Source organism: Capricornis sumatraensis, chromosome 20, assembly GCF_032405125.1.
Source record: "Capricornis sumatraensis isolate serow.1 chromosome 20, serow.2, whole genome shotgun sequence".
In the NCBI taxonomy this organism is placed as follows: Eukaryota; Metazoa; Chordata; class Mammalia; order Artiodactyla; family Bovidae; genus Capricornis; species Capricornis sumatraensis.
Window position 1 is genome coordinate 68,175,373 of NC_091088.1, and position 24,458 is coordinate 68,199,830.

The 24,458-nt window shown below is 48.0% G+C and overlaps 1 pseudogene; it reads right to left on the reverse strand.

The window, feature by feature from the left end:
- Positions 1–1,941: 1,941 nt before the first annotated feature.
- LOC138096964 (killer cell immunoglobulin-like receptor 3DL1) lies at positions 1,942–23,228 on the reverse strand (annotated as a pseudogene).
- Positions 23,229–24,458: the final 1,230 nt, after the last annotated feature.

Here is a 24,458-nt window from a genome sequence, read left to right on the forward strand (position 1 = left end):
TCCACACTGTTCTGCATAGTGGCTGTACGAGAATGCATTCCCACCAACAGTGTAAGAGAGTTCCATTTTCTCCACAACTCTCCAGCATTTATTGCTTGTAGACTTTTGGATAGCAGCCATTCTGATATGCAATTTACTTCTCATCTTTGGTCAGTTCATAAATTATTGCAGAGCACCTACTGTGTACCAGGCATTGGTGCCACACAGCAGAAATACACTCATGAACCAGTAAACCCATCTTCTATCACTGGGTGAAGAATTCAGATTCTGTAGAATGCGGGCATCAAATGCTAACATTCTAATATTTTTTAAAAAGAAGATATGTGAGAATAACTGGGGTTCATGTCTACACTGTGAACATTCAGAAAAATGAAGGTTATGAAATCTGCTCCCTGTACCTAAAGGACAAAAAAAAAAAAAAAAGGATAATTGGGGGAAAATGGAAACAAGGACAGTAGCAACACGGGAGCCCCAGAATGTCTTCACTTTAAGCAATCCTGACATTTCTTGGTAAAAGAGTTCTTGGGCGGTTTAGTTCTAAGCCAGGAGAGACATCACACATAAGGAGCTCAATGAGCAACTAAAGCCAAGTGGAGCTTGATCTTCACCCCACTTGCCAGCTCGGTTCACACCAAGGTCCTCACGGTGTTATCCTCTTCAGGCCTCTGCTTGGTTGAGCCAAGCCACATTGTGCCACCAGCTGATAACTTAAAAGGCACAAGATTCTCAAATCCTTGGCTTCGGTGAAAAGAGGCAAAAAAGACAAAACATGCAAATATTGATGGATGAGCACAACACATGCAAAGCCTCCCTGGGGCAAGTGATCTCTCTGCAGGCCTCAGATCTGGAGTGGACTGTACAGTAGAATTCTCTGTGGTGACAGGACATTTTAAACATCTGCTCTGTCCAGCACCATGGCACCTGGCCACATGATGCTACTGAGCATGGAAATGTGGTGGGTGTGACTTAAGAACTGAATGCTTCACTTCATATACGTGTAGAGTCATTGTCTGTACCACGTGGCTGGGTGAGTACTTTATCGGCCAGTGTAGATCCAGACTAGGAGGATCTTGTCCTGTTTCTACTCCTGGAACCCCAGCTCCCTCAGGGCACAGGGCTGGGAAAAGGCTGAGGGGCTTCCCGATGGCTCAGTGGTAAAGAATCCGCCTGCCAATGCAAGAGATATGAGAGATGAAGGTTCGATCCCTGGGTCAAGAAGATCCCCTGGGGAAGGGAATGGCAACCACTCCAGGATTCTTGCCTGGAGAATCCCATTCACAGAGGAGCCTAGTGAGCTACACAGCATCCATGGGGTCACAAAGAGTCAAACATGACTGAATCGCCATAGCATGCAGACACGCAGCCTCATGTGGCAAGTGGCACCACACTGGATATCTCAAAGAGAATATACTTCATCTTTCTTTGGCCAACATGCATTGCATTTATTATTGTTTCATGGAAAGCATTTTGTTTTAAATATAGCAGTGTGCACATGTCAGTCTTAAATTTCCAATCCATCTCTCCCCGCATCCTTCCCCTCTGTAACTCTAAGTTTGTTCTCTAAGTCTACAAGTTGGTTTCTGTCCTGTAAACAAGTTAATTCTAGTAAACTATTACTGAACAGAGGTTTTTTTTTTTTTTCCCATTGGCTTTATTGTATTTTAAACTGAATAGTTTGAAGACTCAACTTGCAAATTTTTATGCTTTTCTGGAATTTTCAAAAAAGCTAGATGATAATGGTAACCTACCCTGTATGTGCAATTGATTAGAATAACTTCTCCCTAAAGGTTAGATAGTTAAAATAGAGTGTTAGAATAGCCAGGGGATTACTAAGAGGTGGTGGGATTTTTGAAGACGATCCTGTAATTCTTGGACTCCACTCTTAACCTCAGAGCTGCTGGGCTGCTTTGGAGGAGAAGGAGTGCCCACAGAGGAACCCCTTTAGAAAGAGATGTAGCTCTTCAATTTATAACACTCTGTATGCTGAAAGGATGGGACCAGGTCAGGGTCAGCATGGACTTGGTTTACATCGAATTCCTCATAGATACTGGGCTTGGTGGAGAGGTGCATGGGGCTCAGGGGAGTGGGAGTGAACCGTCCCTCAGAGAGGGTCCTGTGGTTCAAGTGGACGAATATCACATCCTTCGCTGATCGGTCCTGAGAGGAAGGAGATGTGAATCATGGAATGAGATGTGATCCTTGAAGGCTGGAGCACGGGGCATTGGAGGGGCTCGGGCTATGGCAAGGGTTTGGGCTGGGAGGATCCATCTTGCCGTTCACTGTTCTGTCTTCCTTGGGCTCTCCTTCCATGATGGCAACATCTGCGAATGGAAGAGACTCAAGGCTCTTGGGGTGGGGGCGATTCTTCTAGACTTCCATATCTTTGGTCGGGACATCAAAGCCAAAAAAGCAGGGATATGCCCCAGGTTGCTGAGTATGCCTACTCCACTAAGTTTAAAAAAAAAAAAAACCATCCCATAAATAAATCCAGCCACTGACGGACTCTCTCAGGAATCTGTGCAAGCCCACTGAGCCAATCCTACATCTTCCCTTATGGACCATCCTCTAATGTGTATCAGCAGATTCCCAAGATCACAAAGGGGAGAAGAACAGATGGCTGCGGTTGAAAGGAAGAACAGGGCTCGGAATGTCCCTGGTGGCCCAGGGATTAAGAGTCCACCTTCCAGTTCAGGGAGCGTTGGTTCTATCTTTGGTGGGAGAACTGAGATCCCACATGCCTTGAAGCAACTATCCTCAATGCTGCAACTGCTGAGCCTGCCAGCTCTGGAGCATTGAACTGCACCCCAGCACTGCAATGAGGATCCCCCATACTGCAGCTGAGACCTGAGGCAGCTGGTACAGGGAGGGAGGAGGGAAGGGGGTTCAGGATGGGAAACACGTGTATACCTGTGGCAGATTCATGTTGATGTAGAGCAAAAGGAATACACTATTGTAAACTAAAAAATAAATACATAAATAAATTAACACATATTTTCATAAAAAGAACACGGTTCCATTGTCCTCTGGAAGATATTCCCTCAGGGATTACAACAATGGAAATCAGTTTTTAACCTACAGGAAGTGAAAAAGCCATTCTCTGCTATAAGCCCACCTCCCCGTGGGTCAGATGACGCTGCGCTTCCCTCCTTCAGACTTACAATTGTGGGTAGAACACCAGCGACAGTCTGGCTCTTCATACTTACTTTGTGGGGAACCAGTGACAGACAAGAACAGCGAGGAAGATGCTGGTACAGACGAAGGCTACGGAGAGCCTCAGGAGAAGGTGCAGCTGGCTGGGGTGGCCTTGAGGGAGCCGTGCCTCTGCCAACAAGCCAACGGAAGAAGGTCTGGTTATCCGTTGCATACACCCTGCCCCTACACACAGGAGTTATTGTATCCTTGTGTCAAAGTGTGTCAGCAGCTCTCAACCTGATCAGTATGGTCTCCACTTCCCAGGAGGCACCAAAGCATCCAGGAGAGATGCTAGCAGTGGATGGAGTAAGGAGGCCATGCAAGACCAGCAGCGATCTGAAATCAGGTTCCCCAGGCTCCCATGCCGTTTTTCTCTGCTGCCCGTATAATAAGGCATGGTGCTTTTGCATGAATGGGGACTTCTTTATCCTCCATATATTTCCCCCTCCATCCACATAGACCTGGAATGGAATCCTCAAGAAGACACAACACTTCTATTTCTGAACTGTGGGATATTTAGTTCATAAAACACTAGCAGAGGAATAGTACATACTGAAGGTGTCCCTAAAATCCTCCCTTTGTCCCCCCATCCTTCCTCCAAGATGCTGTGGAGGGAGGGTAAGCAGCTCCCTCATGCATGGGGTCAAGTCACTCTGTCTCGCTTTGTTCAATGTAGAAATTCCCAGTCCCAGAGAATCAGAAACTCAGTGCCCTCTCTGGTTCTGATACAGACCATGATCTCAAATGCTGACATGACAGGGACTTTGAGAATTCCAAAGTCACAGAGCTGGGAGGTGGTAGAAACGACACTCACACAGGAACCCTCTGTCTTCTCAGAAATGTGCTGAGACAGGAGACCGTCTTGCTTACCTTCTGTGGTGTGTGCATCCATTGGTGATGGGCAAGTACTTGTAGTGGATCCTAGGGGAGAAAAGGCAGAAGGGGTGAACAGGAACCTTCCTCGCCCCAACAAGGGAGGACTCTTGTTATGGAAGGCTCACTTCCTGCCTGCCCTTGACTGTCTCATCCCTCAGAGCACTGATGGGGCAGGGGAGAGCTTCTGGTCCCTCACCGTGAATGCGTTGAGTAGACCCTCCATCCAGGAGAAGAGATGGTGGAAGGAGGTGGGAAGGATATGCCTGGTGATGAAAGACAGCTGTAAGCAAGAGATATCCTCTCTGCTTCAGGAATGAGTACCAATGCTCCTTAATTGGAAAATCACCTGTATGTCAGAGGTGCTACTGGGAAAACATTAAGAGCAAGGGGCTGATGCAATCTCGGATCCTCCCGAATGAGCCCAGCCTCTCCTCCTCCTGGGTCTACTCTGACCTTTTTCTTTATTTGCCTGGATAGACAGGACTCTGGTGTGGAGCATCCATACAGGAGGTGGAAGAGGGTTGAGATGCCATCTACCAAATCCCTTCCTCTCTCGTTCTCATTGCCTCCGTTTCTCCAGAAGCCCTAAGGTTCCCTGATGCCGTCACGGAGACCTTGAGAAGGAGCTTAGTGATACAGTAGGATATTATGGGAAAAGCCAAATGGCCTTCTTGACCACCGCAGTGTGATTTAGTGTATTGTAAACATGGGACTCTTCATGGGTTCTCCAGGCAAGAATACGGGAATGGGTTGCCATTTTCTCCTCCAGGGGACCAGGTTTTGTCAGGACTCTTCACTATGACCCGTCAGGCTTGGGTGGCCCTGCACGACTGGCTCATAGCTTCCCTGAGGTACGAAGGCCCCTTCACCACTACAGGGCTGTAATCCATGAGGAGGAGATCGTGAAGGACAGAGGAGTCTGTCGTGCTGCAGCCCACAGGGTGGCAAAGAGTTGGACACAGCATAGTGACTGAAGAGGAACAAGAAAGCATGGGCCAGGAAGAGGTTCCTCACCTGTGACAGACAGGAGCAGGGGGTCGCTGGAGTCTGACCATGAGTAGGGAGAGCGAGTGAAGGAGCGTAGCACCTGTAGACCCCGCTGTGGGCTGGGGTCCCAGGACCCAGAGGGAACTCTGCCTGGAGTGCTCCGCGGGGGCCTGGTTCCCCAGCGAGGAGGCGCCCAAGGTCCTTCCCCTCCCTTAGTAGATGGAACTGGTCAAAGGCGCTCTCGAAGCTGCAGATCAAGGTCATGTTCTCCCCTGACCTCACCACGGGGCCCGCCTGGGCTGAGAGAGAGGGTTTCCTGGACTGACCTGCAAGGAGGAGAACTTGATCTCAGAGCACAGGGTAACTCGAGTCCTAAATGGAGGACTAAAGCCCGGAGTGTGCAACAAGAGAGGCACTGCAGTGAGAAGGCCGCCCGCCGCCAGGAGAGAAAGCCCCACAGTAAGGATACCCGGCACAGGGGAAACTTCAGAAATAACTGTAAAAATGGGGTGTCATTTAAAATCCTCTTGAACAAATTAATAATTTTTAAAATGGTTTGTCATTTAATGTCCTTTTTTAAAGAAAGAGTATATGTATATATATGTGTATATATATATATATATATATATATATATATACATATGAATAACTGAATCACTCTGTTGTACAACAGGAATTAGCAACATCTTAAATCAAGTAGACTTCAACAAACATAAATAAAAAATAAATTAAAAAAATCAAACATGTGCAGTTTCTTGAAATAAATGGAACTTACTCGCTACTGCTGGGACAATCAGAAAACATGGCATTGAGCCAGAAGAAGAGATTATGGAGTGGAAATTGCCAGAATCTCATTCGATCTTTGACTGTCTCATTCTTGAGGGCATGTTCAGGACTGCCCTGCCCACCCCCAGGGGCTGGAAGGGACTCTTTAGTGGGAGGGTTGGAGGGACCACTCCCCCCTCTTTGTGCAGAAGGACGTGTTAAACCACAAGGCTGAGCAACTTCAGGGTGTCGACCTCCATCTCAATCACCCAGGGGCCGGACTGCAGGGCGTCTGGTACCACAGTGTGCTGCTGACAGAGGAAGGGAGCTCTGACATGAAACCAGGTAACCAACCCCGTAACCACCATGGTTGGCTGCCTGAGCGGGGAACTGCCCGCGTCCCTGCTCTGGTGTATTTTTCACCGTTGGTCGTTCTTTCACTTTCTCACTCCTTCACTCTGTCACCGGCTGTGTCTTCCCCTTAGCACACGGCAGGGACTCTGTTCTCATTGCCCTTCCACTTTCACACCTCCTCTCTCTGGTTTGTTCCCTGTCCTGAGTTTGTGAGTGTCTCTGCACGCCAGTCATTCACTTCCGGTACTGATGCTGGACTGGACACCAGACCTTCTGTGACACAGAGAGCAGAAGGGACTGGTCTGGTCACACTCACCTGTGATGATGATGTCCACGGGGTCGCTGGGTGTTGACCCTCATAGGGGGAGTGGCTGAGAGAGCCGTAGCATCTATAGGTGCCTGCACTTGGCAAAGTCATCGGGCCAATGACAAAGTCAGCTGTGGCATGCCCACCAGTGAGCGTCTCTCCACGTCTCTGGAACTGCCCTGTGCTGCTTGTTTTGTGCAGGATAAATTTGTCAAGCAGCAGTGGTGAGTGACAGCGGAGGGTCACATTCTCTCCCGCATGCATGAGGGGGCCTGGGTGTGCTGAGATGGAGGGTTTTGTGAACACACCTAGGAGTAAAGAGGGTGTGAATTTCAGTGAGTCACCCCACCTCGGCACTTCCCCTGACGTTTGAAGGTGTGAAAAAGGTTCCCGTGAACCAGCAAAGCCAATTACCCTTCCTGTCTGTTCTGTTGCATTTTCTTTAGCCTTGTTCTCGGGCTCTGGCTCATGCTTTTCTGTTTCTCTTTGCTCAAGACCTCCAGCCTCCTCTGTGTTTATTCTAAGCTCTTCAGCTGTTGGATCTGCTCTCAGCTTCATGCATGCATACTCAGTCCCTTCAGTCCTGTCCAACTCTGCAACCCCATGAACCATAGCCTGCCAGGCTCCTCTGTCCATAGGATATTCTAGGCAAGAATACTGGAGTGGGTTGCCCTGCTCTCAGCTTCATGCTGTCCCTAATATGTGTGGTGGGGAGCTGCGTGGTTCTAACGATGAATTCCCTGGCTCCGTTCACTCTCATCTAGAATGTGGGTGATGACTGGCAGGGGATTGGAAAGGAGGTGGAGAAAAAAGGGAATATTTCTCCATCTGTTACCCCGACCTCATGACTCTGGAGACATTCCTGGGACTCCTCCCTGGGGCTCCAGCTCCTTCATATGGGATTACAGCTCCCTACTGGGTGGCAGGTGCTGGATCACGGTCGTTCCCCATCCTCCCTGCTGACAGGCAGCGGCAGCATCCTGTCTAACTAATGTCTAGGGAGGCTCCTCCTTCCTTTGCCAGGGCATCCCATCTACTCAACACCCTGAGTTTAAACTCTCAGAGTGGGTTCTCTTTCCTGGATCATTCCTGGCTGAAAATCCTGAGTAAATCTTGGACCACGTAAGGAACTTGGACCTAGGATGGGATTGCCTGCCTAGACGGCTGTCCTGGGCTGGGCTGGACCCCTCCTACCTGTGACCACAATCTGCAGGGGGTCACTGTGTCTGGACAACACAGGGAGAGACCTGGAGAATCTGGAACATGTGTAGGACCCGGAATGTTCTCTGGTCACTGGGCCAAGGGTCAAGGTGTTGAAATGATTTCCATGGAGCTCGGGCACACTGGCCCCATCTATTTTGAACAGTCTGAATCTCTTCAGTGGAGAACGGAAGTGACACTGAAGAGTCACAGTCTGTCCTAAGGGAACCATGGGGCGTGGCTGGGTTGACAAAGAGAGCTTGTCATATTCACCTAGGAGAGAAGGAGTAACAGGTTTTGAGAGGAAACTACGAATGGTCCCCTCTTCCCACTGGTCTTGTTGGAGCACTTCCCATTCAATGCTTCCAAGGCACCAACCCTAAAGTGTATCACCCTGATACTCAAGGACACCTGGGGCTTGGGGACAGACAGAGACACAATCAACCCAGGACAGACATCACGGAGATTCTAAGAATATGATTCTCAGCAGTGATTCTGATCAGGAGAAGAACAACTCCTTGGGTTGACAAAATGTTGAAAACTCTCTCAAAACACAAAACACTGTGGATTCCTGAGTGGTGTGGTGGTTAGGACTCAGCACTTTCTCTGCCAAGGGCCCGGGTTGAATCCCTAATCATGGAACTGAGATCCTACATGCTGTACAATGCAGGCAAAAGAAACCCCACCAAAAAACTGATGCATGGAAAAGAAGTGAGAGGGCTTCCCTGTTGGATTTGTTGTAGCTCAGACAGTAAAGAAACTTCCTGCAATGCAGAAGAGCAGGGTTCAGTCCCCAGGTAGGGAAGATCCCCTGGAGAAGGAAATGGCAACCCCGTCCAGTATTTTTGCCTGGAAAATCCCATGAACAGACAAGCCTGGTGAGTTACGGTTCGTGGGGTCACAAAGACTCTGAGATGACTGAGCGACTAACAGTAACACAGGTAACAAGTGAAAAAGCCACTTGACTGAAAAGAAGGAAATGAAGCTTGAACCTGGCTCCTTTGTTAGCTAACCTGCATCACATGTGTGACAACGTCCAGGTGGCCCAGCCTGATGAGCAGACCCTTCCCTGGGCTCAGGTCCAGCGGGCTTCCTGCAGATCCTGTTGTTAAGGCCCAGCTGGAGATGCCATGAGCCAGCTTGTAGGGGAGGGTCTGTGGGCTCCTCCCTCTTGCTCCCCTCTCATGATAGAAATGGCACTCTGTGGGCCTAGCTCCCAGCTCCCAGACTTCACACTGTGCCTTCAGGTCCAGAGTCCAGAGCTGGGCTAACCTCTGGGGAGAGTGAAGATGAGTATCAAGGCCAATAGGAGGACCTGGAATCCACAGGGCACGCGGCTCTCACTGTACTGACACGGGTCTCACCCCAACCCCCAGTGTCATCTGCATCAGCCCCAGTTGCTCTGCTCAACAGAGAAAGAAGGTATGGGGAGGACTCACCCATGGCTGTCCAGATCCTCAGACTCCCACCGAATCCTAGAAGGAAATCCACGTCACAGATGGCTTGTCCTGATGAACCCCACACTTTGCACCCTCATGCAGTGAACCTGGTCAGGGGTGCAAGAACCCCCTGATTTCCACCATAACCCTCTCCAACGGTGTCTTTCTGGACTCACCAAGACTCAGGAGGCTGAGGAGTGTGGGGCTCATGGCTCTGCTTCTGTGAGACAGGAGGCAGAACTGAGCAAAGCTGACTGAGTCACAGGATGCGGAAGGCGGGCGGTATTGTTGGTACAGTCAGCCTGGTTCATGTCACATGGGAAGATGGCCAGCCTCTTCTCACGCCAGGGATGGAAGTCTGACCTGAGCCACATTACGGAGCATGCCTCATGGCCCGATCGTCACTTTTTGTTTCCCTAAACACTGTACACCTAAGAGGATTCGAACAGATCTTGCTGCCTTTACGAAGTACTAACTGTGCTTCAGCGTATACCATGCAGGATGCTTTTCCCAACTCATGATAAATCTCATTAACCTTAACTCTTCACAGAAGAGAAACCACATTTTCCCACCTGGTGTGTCAGGCTCAGTGCAGGTTGCCAATTAAAGACTCATTAATAGAGACTTTTATCCTGCATTCTTATGAGAGGACCAGACATGCATATTATGGGTCTTTGAAAATATGAAGAAATTCTTCATTGTAATATATGTGATTAAAAAACTAACTGTGTTAGTTTCAGGTGTACAGCAAAGTGACTCAGTTATACATATACATGCATCTATTGCCTTTCAAAATCTTTTCCCACTTAGGTAGTTGCAGAATATTAAGTAGAACTCTCTGTTTTATTCAGTAGGTCCTTGTGGTCATGCATTTTTAATATAGCTGTGTGTATATGTCAGTATCAAACTTACTATATAACCTCTCTCTGACATATCCCCCCTGGTAACCGTAAGTTCATTCTCTGTGAGTCTGTTTTGCAAATAAGTTCATTTTTTCAGCTGTCACAAGTAAGCGATATCATGTGATATTTGTCTTTCTCTGACTCTTCTTCATCTGAAATTTTTTCCTGACTGTGAGTGGAGACTTTGCACACACAACACTCTCTGTCTCTCTCTCTTCCTCCCTTTCCAACCCAAGGACCACACATGAACACAAATATAATGTGGTAAAGATGACTGTGGTGTTCTTTGGGGAGGGGGATTTGTTCTGCCTGTAAAGGTGGACCGCCTTGCTTCCTAGATACTCAGATGAACTCAAAATATGTCAAGTAGAGAGTTCCAAGCTCCAGAATGCTTGAGTGACGGGCGTGTCCACAACAATCAACTCCAAACTGGGACACAATGGCTGAGCTCTTTCTGGACTCAAGGGCAGATATACACCCAATTCAGCTGTTGTTCATAGACAAGAAAGAACCTCAGTAAGGGCAGCAATTCCACACCGTTGTGCTGGAGGTGGGGGTCATTAACATTAGCCATGCTCCATAAGTAATAAATCAGGTCTCCTGTTCATCATTATGTATGGAATGGAGTAACATTACAGTCACCCTTCTTAAAATGTCCTTTTATTTACTTAATATCATGTTTCAGAATTGATCTGTGTTCTTGGTCATTTCAGTTTGTGCATTTTTACTGCCATATAATGTTTCATTGCAGATATTTAAACCACACATTTTTAAAAATTAAAAAAAATGTATTGAAGTATAGTTCATTTCTGCCGTACAGCATATTGATTCACCGTGACAATATATTCTTTTCCTTTATGATTTATGGCAAGATACAGAATAGAATTTCCTGTGCCATACTGTAGAACCTCATTCTTTATCCATTCTATGTATAAATAGATTGCATCTGCTAATCCCAGGCCCCCAGTCCTTCCCTTTTTGGCAACCACAAGCCTGGTCTCTATGTCTGTGAGTCTGTTCCTGTTTCATTGACATGTTCCCCTCAGATTCCACATATGGGTGATACCACATGAAAGTTGTCTTTCTCTTTCTGTCTCCTTCCATTAATATGTTAATCTCCAGGTCCATCCATGCTGCAGCCAATGGCATGATTTCATTCTTTAAACGTCTGAGAGGTGTTCCATTCTCTGTGTGTATAAGCACATGCATCTTCTGTATCCATTCATCTCTCGATGGACAATTAGGCTGTTCCCATGACTTGGCTACTGTAAGTTTTGCTGCTATGAACAAGGGGTGCATGAACCTTTTCAAGGTATAGTTTGTTACCAGATATATGCTAGGATTGGAATTGTTGGATTATATGGAAACTCTGTTTTTACTGTTTTTTGAGGAAGTTCCATACTGTTTCCCACAGTGGCTGCACCAGCTTGTGTGCTCCCAACAGTGTAAGAGGGACTCCCTCTTCTCCGCAACCTCTCCAGCACCTATTATTAATCAACTGTCTAATGATGGCCATTCTGATCGGTATGAGGTGGTACCTCCTTTCAGTGTTGATTTGCCTTTTCTACTAATTTGCAATGCTGAGCATCTTTTCATATGCCTGTTCACCATCTGCATATCTTCTTTTAAACCACAGATATCAACTGTGAGAGTGACGTCTATGGATTCTGTCTAAAATGAACGACACCTCTGCTAAAGTCTCATGAATGTGCTCTGAGTCAAACCTCACATTGTTTGTCAAGGGACAGAATGCTGAGGTCTTCAGGAAAAGAATAGTGACTTTATTTGGAAAGCTAGCAGACCAATGATTTCATGAATTTGTGCCCCAAAGAATCATCTTACCTCAGTTAGATGGGCTTTTTGGGGAGTGAGAGGGATGGTCAAACAGTGTTTACTGAATGTAAACTAACCCTAGCCTATGGGGAAGAAAATTCCAAGGAGAAGAGGGAACAATACAGATTAAATACCCACGTGTGAACTCACACTTTCACACTTACACACACACACACTAAAAGAGGAGGAGGTGTGGCTGGTTGTTGAGTGTTTTAATTAACTAGTTAATGTCTGTGCTGGCTCTTTGTCGCTGTGCACAGGCTTTCTCTGGCTGTGGGAAGGCGGCTGCTCTTTGCTGTGGAGCAGGGTCTCTCATCGCCGTGGCTTCTCTTGTTGTGGAGCACCCGCTCTAGGCACATGGGCTTGTGGCCCACGGGCTTAACTGCCCCGAGGCATGTGGAATCTTCCCATTCCCGGGATCAGGCCCATGTCCCCCAAATAGGCAGGCAGAATACCAACCAGTGGCCCACCATGGAAGTCCTGTTGCAAGCTTTTTTCCCCTTAATTTATTTATTTTTAATTTTAGGACAATTACAATACTGTGATGGCTTCTGCCATACATCAGCATGGATCAGCCATAGCTATACTTATGTCCCCTCCACTGTGGAAATCTTTTAATGCTAGAATCCTTTGTTCTTGAAGCTGTCCATGCAGGTCTGCTCATGATGTCCCTTTAAGCCCCTGACAAGACAAAAGGTTCTGTCTGTTCTGCCACTTTTTATCTCTATACGAATGGGAAAGTGTTATACCTTTCAAGTTCAGAGCCTTGAGTATAATTTAAGCCCTCAGTCGTGTCTGACTCTTTGTGATCCCATGGGCTGTGACTCGCCAAGATCCTCTGTCCTTAGGGGTTGTCCGGCAAGAATGCTGGGGTGGGTTGCCATTTCCATCTCCAGGAGATCTTCCCAACTGAGGGATTGACTCAGGTCTCCTGCATTGCAGGCAAATTCTTTACCCTCTGAGTCACCAGGAAGGCCCACCAGTAACATAATGTGATTCAATATTTCCTCCCTCAATTAACATTGCCATTGTTTTCCATTTACTTTAACGTGGACATGGTGGGATTTTGGCATCAAGCTTTCACTATAAGTGTACCCTAACACTGACGTGGAATATACCATAAATTTAAAAATAGAAGTATGAATACAATGCTAGATTTCTAATTTATAAAAAGATATGCTGCTGCTGCTGCTAAGTCACTTCAGTCATGTCTGACTCTGTGAGACCCCATAGACGGCAGCCCACCAGGCTCCCCTGTTCCTGGGATTCTCCAGGCAAAAAGATATGCAACAAGCACAAAGATTTTCTGTATAGCACGAGGAACTATAGTCAATATCTTGTAATAACCTAAAATGGAAAATAATCTGAAAAATAATGTATGCGTATTTGTGTAATTGAAAATCACCTGGCTGTGCACATGAAACACTGTAAGTCAACTACACTTGAATAAAATATGTATATGATGAGATTAAAATTAGAACCAGTAAAATAAACAAATTTTTTTAAAAAATGAAAGAAAATGAAGTCACTCAGTCGTGTCCAACCCTTTGTAACCCTACGGACTGTAGGCTGGCAGGCTCCATTGTTCATGGGATTTTCCAGGCAAGAATACTAGAATGCATTGCTATTTCCTTCTCCAAATAGCGCAGGCCAACTGGAGCATACTTCCTGATGGTCTGTGATCACTCTCACATTCCAACTCTGCATAAGGTGTATTCACATGAGCACCCTGAGCTGCGCAAAAGAGTCTCAGCCAAATGCTGAGTTTCTGGAAGGTCCCTGAAAGGAACTCAGAGGCTGAGTCCTAAGACTTCCCCACTCCTCACTCCCCAGCTCAGCTCAGGAGCCCTTCCAGGTTTCACCAGCATCACTCTAGAATCCCAGTGTCCTGACCTTGCCCCCCAACCAAGTTCCTGAGACTCAAGTGAGATTGGGCCCCAGGAGACCTCGGAGAACACACCTGCATGGTTCAGGGTCCCTTGGCCCACACTCAGCCCTTGGAAGTGAGAGATATGTCACCGAAAGCTTGGGCTGATTCTCTCCCCATCAGGATTCCTGGCCCCTCCAGCTGCCTGAGCCCTGTGGTTCCCATGAACTGGGGGCAGGGTGGGCATTCCATGCCCTCCTGCAGTCCTCTCCCTGCCCTGCTCATCTGGCTGAAGAGGAGAAGCTCAGAGAGGATAGAAAGCATGTCTGCAGCTCTGAGCGCCCAGCCACCCCCGCCCCCGCCCTGTACAGATGAGGAGACCACGGGGCCCTAGAGCACAAACAGGATGTGGTCCCTGGGGGGCTGCTCCCAACCCTCGGGCTTCCCATGGCCGTGGACTCGCAGAGGCGGGCCGCCCTTCCATGGAACAGATGCCGATGTCTCAGGGCAGGGCTCAGGAAGCATCTCGGCCCAGACCTCAGGTCTCAGCTCTTTCTCTTTCTGCCCAGTCTGACCGCCTTCTCTAGAGGGTGGGACTGTCCTGAGTCAGCCTGGACAGTCTGGCTCCAACCAGGACTCAGAACTTTATTTTCCCAGTCCCCTCCAGAAATGGAATTTACTTCTCATCTTCAGTCAGTACATAAATTATTGCAGAGCACCTACTGTGTACCAGGCATTTGTGCCACAAAGGAGAAATACACCCATGACCCAGGTAAACCCATCTTTTGTAGTTGGGTGAAGAATTCAGATTCTGCAGAATGAGGCATCAAATGCTAACATTCAAATATTTTTTTAAAAGAAGATATATGAGGATAACTGGGGTTCATGTCTACAGTGTGAACATTCAGAAAAATGAAGATTATGACATCTGCTCCCTGCACCTAGAGGCAAAAAAAAAAAGAAAAGGATAATTAGGAGAAAAATGGAAACGTGACAGTAGCAACACAGGAGCCCCAGAATGTCTTCACTTTAAGCAATCCTGACATTTCTTGGTAAAAGAGTGCTTGGGTGGTTTAGGTCTAAGTCAGGAGAGACATCACACCCAGAGAGCTCAATGAGCAACTAAGGCTCCGTGGAGCTTGATCTTCACCCCATTTGCCAGCTCAGTTCACACCGGGGTCCTCATGGTGTTATCCTGTTCAGCCCTCCACTTGGTTGAGCCAAGCCACATTGTGCCACCAGTTGATAACTTAAAGGGCACAAGATTCTGAAATCCTTGTCTTTGGTGAAAAGAAGCAAAAAACACAAAACATGCAAATAACGATGGATTAACACACTTGCAAAGCCTCAGTGGGGCAAGTGTTCCCCTGCAGCCCTCAGTGATCTGGAGTGGAATGTCCAGTAGAATTCTCTGTGGTGATGGGACATTTTAAACATCTGCTCTGTCCAGCACCATGGCACCTGGCCACATGACGCTACTGAGCACTTGAAATGTGGTGGGTGTGACTGAAGAACTGAATGCTTCACTTCATATACGTGTAGAGTCATTGTCTGTACCTCGTGGCTGGGTGAGTACTTTGTCGGCCAGTGCGGATCCAGACTGAGGGGGATCTTGTTGTCCTGTTTCTAACCCTGAAACCCCAGCACCATCAGGGCACAGGGCTGGGAAAAACCTGAGGGGCCTTCACTGATGGCTCAGTGGTAAAGAATCCACCTGCCATTCAAGAGATATGAAAGATGAAGGTTCGATCCCTGGATCAAGAAGATCCCCTCTAGAAGGGAATGGCAACCCACTCCTGAATTCTTGCCTGGAGAATCCCATGCACAGAGGAGCCTATCAAGCTACACAGCATCCATGGGGTCACAACAGTCGAACATGACTGAATCACCTTAGCACGCACACACGCAGCCTCATGTGGCAAGTGGCACCACACTGGATATCTCCAACAGAATATACTTCATCTTTCTTTGGCCAACATGCATTGCTTTTATTATTGTTTCATGGAAAGCATTTTGTTTTAAATATAGCAGTGTGCACATGTCAGTCTTAAACTTCCAATCTATCTCTCCCTGCATTTTTCCCCTCTGTAACTCTAAGTTTGTTTTCCAAGTCTACAAGTCTGTTTCTGTCTTGCAAACAAGTTCATCCTTGTAAACTATTACTGAACAGAGGTTTCTTTAAATTGGCTTTCTTTTATTTTAAACTGAATAATTTAAAGACTCATATTGCAAATTTTTATGCTTTACTGGAATTTTCAAAAAAGCTAGATGATCATGGTAACCTACCCTGTATGTGAAATTGATTAGAATACCTTCTCCCAAAATGTTACATAGTTAAAATAGAGTGTTAGAATAGCCAGGGGATTACTAAGAGGTGGTGGGATTTTTGAAGACGATCCTATATTTCTTGGACTCCACTCTTAACTTCAGAGCTGCTGGGCTGCTTTGGAGGAGGAGAATGAGTGCCCACAGAGGAACCCCTTTAAACATAAATGTAGCTCTTCAATTTATAACTCTGTGTGCTCAAAGGATGGGGCCAGGTCAGGGCTCAGCATGGTCTTGGTTTACATCGAATTCCTCATAGATACTGGTCTCAGCAAAGAGGTGCAAGGGGCTCAGGGGAGTGGGAGTGAACAGTCTCTCAGAGAGGGTCCTGTGGTTCAAGTGAGCGAATATCACGTCCTCTGCTGATGGGTCCTGAGAGGAAGGAGAGGTGAATGATGGAATGAGATGTGATCTTTGAAGGCTGGGGCATTGGGCATTGGAGGGATTCGGGCTATGGCAAGGGTTTGGGCTGGGAGGACTCACCTCACCTTTCGCTGTTCTGTCTTCCTTGGGCTCTCCTTCTGTGATGGCAACATCTGCGAATGGAAGAGAGTCAAGGCTCTTCGTGTGGGGCGATTCTTCTAGACCTCCATATTTTGGTCGGGACATCAAAGCCAAAAAAAGCACGAGTGTGTCCCAGGTTGCTGAGTCTGTCTACTCCACTAAGTTAAAGAAAAAAAAAAAAAATCCCATATGCATGCCCAGCCACTGACGGTCTCTCTCAGGAGCCTGTGCAAACCCAGGGATCCCGTCCTACGTCTTCTATTATGGATTATCCTCTGATGCATATCAGCAGATTCCCAAGATCATAAAGAGGAGAACAGATCGCTGTGGTTGAAGGGAAGAACAGGGCTTAGAATGTCCCTGGTGGCCCAGGGATTAAGAGTCCACCTTCCAGTGCAGAGTGTGTGGGTTCTATTCCTGGTGGGAGAACTGAGATCCCATATATTCTGAAGCAACTAAGCCTTATGTGCTGCAACTGCTGAGCCTGTGAGCTCTGGAGCCTTGAATTGCACCCCAGCACCGCAATGAGGATCCCCCATGCTGCAGCTGAGAGCTCATGCAGCTAAGAATAAATTAACACATATTTTCATAAAAAGAGCAGGGTTCCATGGTTCTCTGGAAGTTCTTTCCTCAGGGATTACAACAATGGAAATCAGTTTTTAACCTACATGAAGTGAAAACGCCATTCTCTGCTATGAGCCCACCTCCCCCTGGGTCAGATGACGCTGGGCTTTCCTCCTCAGATTTAAACGATTGTAGGTAGAACCCAGCAACAGTTTGGCTCTTCATACTTACTTTTTGGGTTACCAGTTATAGACAAGAACAGCGAGGAAGATGCTGGTACAGATGAAGGCTACGGAGAGCCTCAGGAGAAGGTGCAGCTGGCTGGAGTGGCCTTGAGGAAGCGGTGCTTCTGCCAACAAGCCAACGGAAGAAGGTCTGATTATCCGTTGCATACACCCTGCCCCTACACACAGGAGTTATTGTATCCTTGTGTCAAAGTGTGTCAGCAGCTCTCAACATGATCAGTATGGTCTCCACTTCCCAGGAGGCACCAAAGCATCCAGGAGAGATGCTAGCAGGGGATGGAGTAAAGAGGCCATGCAAGACCAGCAGCAGTCTGAAACCAGGTCCCCCAGGCACCGATGCAGTTTTTCTCTGCTGCCCGTATGTCAAGGCATGGTGCTTTTGCATGAATGGGGACTGCTTTAATCCTCCAAGTATTTTCTGCTCCATCCACATATGCCTGGAATGGATTCCTCAAGAAGACACAACACTTCTATTTCTGAACTGTGGAATGTTTAATTCATAAAACGCGAGCAGAGGAATGGCACATACTGAATGTACTCCCTACAATTCTCTGCTTGTCCCGCCATCCTTTCCCCAAGATGCTGGTGGAGGGAGGGTAAGCAGCTCCCTCAAGCATGGGGTCAAGTCACTCTGTCTCGCTTTGTTCAATGTAGAAATTCCCAGTCCCAGAGTATCAGAAACTCAGTGCCCGCTCTGGTTCTAATACAGACCATGATCTCAAATATTGAAAAGACAGGGACATTGAGGAGCCCAAAGTCACAGAGCTGGGATGTGGTAGAACCAACGCTCACACCGGAGCCCTCAGTCTTCTCAGAAATTGGCTGAGACAGGAGACTGTCTTGCTTACCTTCTGTGGCGTGTGGATCCATGGTTGATGGGCAAGTACTTGTAGGGGAACCTAGGGGAGAAAAGCCAGAAAGGGTGAACAGTAACCTTCCTTACCCCACCAAAGGAGGACTCGTGTTTCTGGAACATTGCCCTCCTGCCTGTCCTTGAGTCTGTCATCCCTCAGAGCACTGATGGGGCAGGGGCGGGCTTCTGGTCCCTCCTGGGGAATGCATTGAGTAGCCCCTCCATCCTGGAGAAGAGATGGTGGAAGGAGGTAGGAAAGATATGCCTGGCGATGAAAGACAGCTGTAATCAAGAGACATTCTGTCTGCTCCAGGAATGAGTATCTATGCTCCTTAATTGGAAAATCACCTGTATGTCAGGGGTCCTTCTGGGAAAACATTAAGAGCAAGGGGCCGATGCAATCTCGGATCCTCCCAAATGGGCCCAGATTCTCCTCCTCCTGGGTCTGCCCTGACCCTTTTCTTTATTTGCCTTGATTACAGGACTCTGCTGTGGAGCATCCATACAGGAGGTGGAAGAGGGTTGAGATGCCATCTACCATCTGTCTTCGTCTCAGGTTCCCATTGCCTCCGTTTCTCCAGAAGCCCTAAGGTCTGCTGATACCAGCATGGAGCACTTAAGATAGAGCCCATGATACAGTAAGATATTATGGGAAAAGCCAAACGGCCTTTTCAGCCAGGGCAATGTGATTTAGAGTATTGTAAAGCATGGGACTCTTCATGGGGTTCTGGAGGCAGGAATACTGCAGTGAGTTGCCATTTCCTCCCCCAGGGGACCACATTTGGTCAGATCTCTTCACTATGACCCGTCAGGCTTGGGTGGCCCTGCATGACATGGCTCATAGTTTCATTGAGTTACACAAGCCCCTTCACCACGACAAAGTTGCGATCCATGAAGGGGGGAATGTGAAGGACAGAGGAGTCTGTCGTGCTGCCGTCCACGGGGTCGCAAAGACTTAAACACAGCTTAGCGACTGAACAGGAACAAGAAAGCATGGGCCAGGAAGCGGTTCCTCACCTGTGACAGACAGGAACAATGGGTCGCTGGAGTCTGACCACGAGTAGGGAGAGCGAGTGAAGGAGCCGAGGCACCTGTAGACCCCGCTGTGGGCTGGGGTCCCAGGACCCCGAGGGAACTCAGCTTGGAGCGCTCCGTGGGGGCCCCACCCTCCAGCGAGCGGGAGCCCAAGGTTCCCCCCATCCCTGAGCAGATGGAACTGGTCAAAGGTGCTCTCGGACCTGCAGACCAAGGTCACATTCTCCCCTGACCTCAGCATGGGGCCCCCCTGGGCTGAGAGAGTGGGTTTCCTGGACAGACCTGGAAGGAGGAGAGGCAGTTCCATGAGACAGGCTCTTCCCGAATCCCATGTCCTTCACTCCTGAACTGAGATTCACACCCACGGTTCCTCTCAACTCTCTCTCTCTCTCGCTCTCACTCTCCTATTCTCCCCTGTCTCTCTCCTACTTTCTCTCTCTAGGTCTCTGAAATTGCCTCCCTCCTAATTTTGTTCCTTTTTGTATTTTTTTTAACTCTCTCTGCTTCTGCTTGGATTGGTTGATCTGTCTTCTTTCATTCGGAGCCTCTCATTCTCTACCTCGTCTCTATCTTTCGGCACTATTCATCTGTCCTATTATCTGTCTATATCTCCATCCACCATTCCATCTACCCATCTTATCATCTGTCTATATATCCATCCATCGTTCCACCATCTATCTGCCTTTCTATGTGTGTAGCTCTCTTCCTGTTTTATCATCCATGTATATGTTCATCCATCACTTTCCCTGCTGATCTATCATCTATTTCCACTTCCATGACTTCCTCTGCTTCTCGGTCTCCCTGGCTCTCTTTTGTAATCCCTATTATCTGCCCCTGCATCACCATTTTTCTCGATCTTTGCACCCATCCACCCTCCCATGTCTCTTATTTTTAGGGCTTCTCTGTCCACTCCCTTCTTTCTCATTAATTCTCTATCCCTTTTTCTTTCTATTTACCTTTATTTTTTAGATGTTTCTCCCCCCGCCCCAGTCCCTCTGGCTTATTTTCTGTGTTCACACAGCAACTGTGTTTCTGCCTCTGCTTTCCGTTGACTCCGTTTTCTCTCTGATTCCATCTCTCTGTGGGCTTTGCCCTCCATAATCTTACAACGTTTGGTGTGAACTTGCACGTGGGCCTGAGCATACAGCATGAGAACCCATGAAATGCACAACATACAGGAGCTGGCGTTTGGCTCCGTCACCAGGGACCTTGGGGTCCTGGGCCACAGAGTGGCTCACCCACCTGGAACGAAGCCACATCTGAGTGAACACAGTATCTGTGCATCACCCGGGCCATGAGGACTAGGGCTCCTGGGGAAAGCCTGAGAAAGACCAACCTGGTCATGAAGTCCTGGGTAGATACATGGTGTATCCTTGGGTTCTTTGAGTAGAGAAGAGAGGGTAGAGTTGAAATTGAAACCAGGCTCCTAAACTGTTTCTGGTCTCTCAACAAAGTCAGGGAGGAAGTGCACCTCTCTGCTCCTTGCCCCTCTGTCTGGGTCTCTCACTTCACTCTTTATCTCCATCTCTGAGTTCCTCTGTCTCTGCCCCTGCCTCTGTCTCTTCTGTTATAACAGGTGGTCTGTACTTGTTTCTCCTCTTTCTTTGTCTGTCGGATGCAACTCTCACCAAGTCGGTTTCTCTCCATGAAAAGCACCTTTCTCTCGTCTCCCACACCACCACCTGGGGCTTCCACATCCTGGTACATTCAGTCTGTATGCCAGCTCTTGACATTCTCACCTGTGATCACCATGTCCAGAGGGTCACTGAGGGGCTGACCGCTCAGAGTGGGAGAGATCGAAAGCACAGAAACATCTGTAGGAAAACCTCCTCTCTCAAGGTCACCTGCTTACCAACCTCAGTTCCACATGCGGTTTCATTTCCCTTGGAATGGGACATAGCAATCGTAGATTTGGGGTTTTAGGATGCGGGCATCATGGGGTGCCATCATTCTCCCCACTGCAGGACCCAAATTCCTCCATTAAATAAAGTTTTATCTAGAATGCCTGGAGCACTTCCTGTCGTTCTGACTGGACCCTGACTCACACTCCCACCAGAAATCTCTGGGGTCTGGGAGACTGGGACAATGGGTGGCCTCTGGACAAGAGCTCTCTGACCTATGACCACAGTCTCCAGGGGTCGCTGGGTGCTGACCGCACAGAGGGGAGGTGACCATAGTGACCATGACGCCTGGGGGGTCCCCGCATGTGCTTCAGTCACGGGCCATGAGGAAGACCTTCCAAACATGACGCCTGGGGGTCCACGTGTGTGCTTCAGTCACGGGCCCACGAGGAAGTCCTTCCAGAGCATCACGGCCTGGAGCTCAGGGATATCGGTTCTGTCACCTTGTGCTGCCTGAACCTTCAAATCCGAGAGGGGAGTGACCAGAGAGTCACATGCTGTCCTTGAGGATCCCAGGGCTTGGCCAGGCTGACAGGGAGGGCTTGTGGTGGTCACCTGGGGGAGAAGAATGCATGGTTTACAGTAGAAAATGGGGAACCCCTTCCCCTCGCTGGGCTCAGACAACCCACCCCTTTCCCACATCTCTAAGGCTCCTTTTCAAACCAGGGGAACCCATGCTGCATGGAGATTCCCACACCATAGAGGCATAGCACACCCTACATGAAAAACACCTGCTGAGAATTTTGAGCATGTGCCTGTGCTCAGCCATGTCTGACTCCTGTGACCCCATGGACTGTAGCCCGCCAGGCTCCTCTGTCCATGGGGATTGTCCAGCCAAGAATACTGAAGTGGGTTGCCATTTCCTTCTCCAGGGGATCTTCCAACCCCAGGACTGAACCCCCATCTTCTGCAGCCCCTGCATTGCAGGCAGGTTCTTCACCACTGAGCTACCAGGGAAGCCTGAGAATGTTGAGCAAGTGTCAACTAACAGATTCTTCCTGGATGTTGATGATGTAAAATTTGTTTTATAAAACAAGATGGAGTAGACACCCAATGGAAGCACAACCTGTGTGAGTGAAGTGATGTCAGCTCACATGAGAAACACAGGACATGATGGAGTCTGTGGTAGAACCTTCTGGATTCCCCGGGGGCAGGGCATAGGTTCTCCCTTTCTTCTGAATGGAGGCCAGCAGCAGCAGTTCTCTGTAATGCCCATCCATGGAACTGCTGAAGAGCTGGAGCCATCAACTTGTCCTCCAAGGGTCTGTTGTCCCTGGCCCTGCTGCCTTCCCTCAGTCTACAGATAACACCAGTCCCTCCCAGTCACCCCAGCTCTGAGCATCACAGTCTCCTGTAGGTGCCCATAGGGCCTGGCTCAGCAGAGGGAAGAGTGTCTGGGGGAGGGTCTCTGGACCAGAATTGGGGGCTAGATTTCCCTGAAAGTGTTAGTCAACCAGTCATGTCAGACTCTTTGTGACCCCCTGGGCTATAGCCCACCAGACTCTTGTATCCATGGAATTGTCCAGGCAAGAATACTGGAGTGGCTTGCCATTTCCTTCTGCAGGGGATCTTTCCAACCCAGGGATCAAACCCAGGTCTCCCACACTGCAGGCAGACTCTCTACCATCAAAGCCACCCTGGGCTCCCATTTTCACCTTCCAAAAGACTCACCCTTATATGGTAATGACTTCCCATGCTTGACTGTCACCCTACCATCTGTGCCATCTCCCCTCTTATTACAGGAGAGTCTTACTTGAGGTGGATGGCAACCATGGTCTGGGGGAAAGACTCACCCTCTTGCGCCCAGATGCTCTGGATCAAGAAAAACCCTGTAAAGAAAGACTCGTGATGGACAATCCATCTCATGTCAGACCTGGTCTTCTACTCCCCCGGCCTGTTCTATGGGCCTTGTTGGCAAGGTGCTCAGCCTTGATGAACCCAACCATTAAGATCCACTTCACCCCTGTGGAGGCAGGGCTCTCTGTTAAGGTGGACCCAGCCCTCCAGGTCAGTATTTGCACCAGGCTTTGTTCCATTCCAGGACTCAACACATGCCAGGCTGACGATGGTGGACAGCATGGCGCTGCTTCTCCTGAGCAGGAGGCAGCAGCTCAGCAGACCTGAAGAGCACACAGGACGTTATGATGGCGCCCAAACTAACATCGTGTGCAAGCTGACCACAGGACGGAAAGGTGACTCACACAGGCTCTTCTTACCTTAAAAAAGGCAGAGTGCGGGGGCCCAGGCTGAGGGAGGAATTGGGCTTCCTGGAAAATTTTAAGGCCAGTTCTGTCTCTTCAGAGTGTTTAACAACTTGAACCACAACCTCTGACCCAACCCACCTTTGGCTACATTTTCAAGTTAACCAAAAATGTATGCTGCAATATCTAATCTGCTATGACTTTGAGGCACTGAATTATTTTCTGTTTTATTCTTGATATGATTTTCATAGATTTTCTTATTTCATTCCAAGCATTATATTTTATCGAAAAAATTTCCAAGCATTGCATTTTATCTTTAATGTTCAACCATCTCTGTGACATCTGCAGTAAAACTGTCTTTATGGAAAATGCCAATTTCATGATTTTTTTTAATTTATGGATTTTCCTATATTGAATTTTCTTTTCTATGTATGCACGGCCAAGTTCCTTGAACAGGAAGCAATTTTTAATAATTTATGTATAGTTGGCCTGGGATTTCCTTGAAAGGATTGATGCTAAAGCTGAAACTTCAGTACTTCGGCCACCTCATGCGAAGAGTTGACTCATTGGAAAAGACTTTGATGCTGGGAGGGATTGGGCGCAGGAGAAGAAGGGCATGACAGAGGATCAGATGGCTGAATGGCATCACTGACTTGATGGATGCGTGTCTGAGTGACCTCCGGGAGTTGCTGATGGACAGGGAGGCCTGGCATGCTGCGATTCATGGGGTCTCAAAGAGTTGAACACGACTGAGTGACTGAACTGAACTGAACTGAACTGATAGTTGGCTTACAATATTATATTAGTTAGAGGTGTATTACATAGTGATTCAGTATTTTCAGAGATTACACACAATACAAAATTTATAAAATGTTAACTATATTCCCTGTGCTGGACATTACAATCCTGTGAGTTATTTATTTTATAAATGGTTGTTGGTGTTTCCTAATCCACTCTACATACTTTGCTGCCCCTCACACCCACCCCTCTCCTCTCTCCCCTCTCCCCTCTGGTAACCACTAGTTTCTTCTTTGAATCTGTGAGTCTGACTCTCTTTTGTTATATTTGTTCATCTATTTTTATTTTTTTAATGCTTATTATTGTTTAT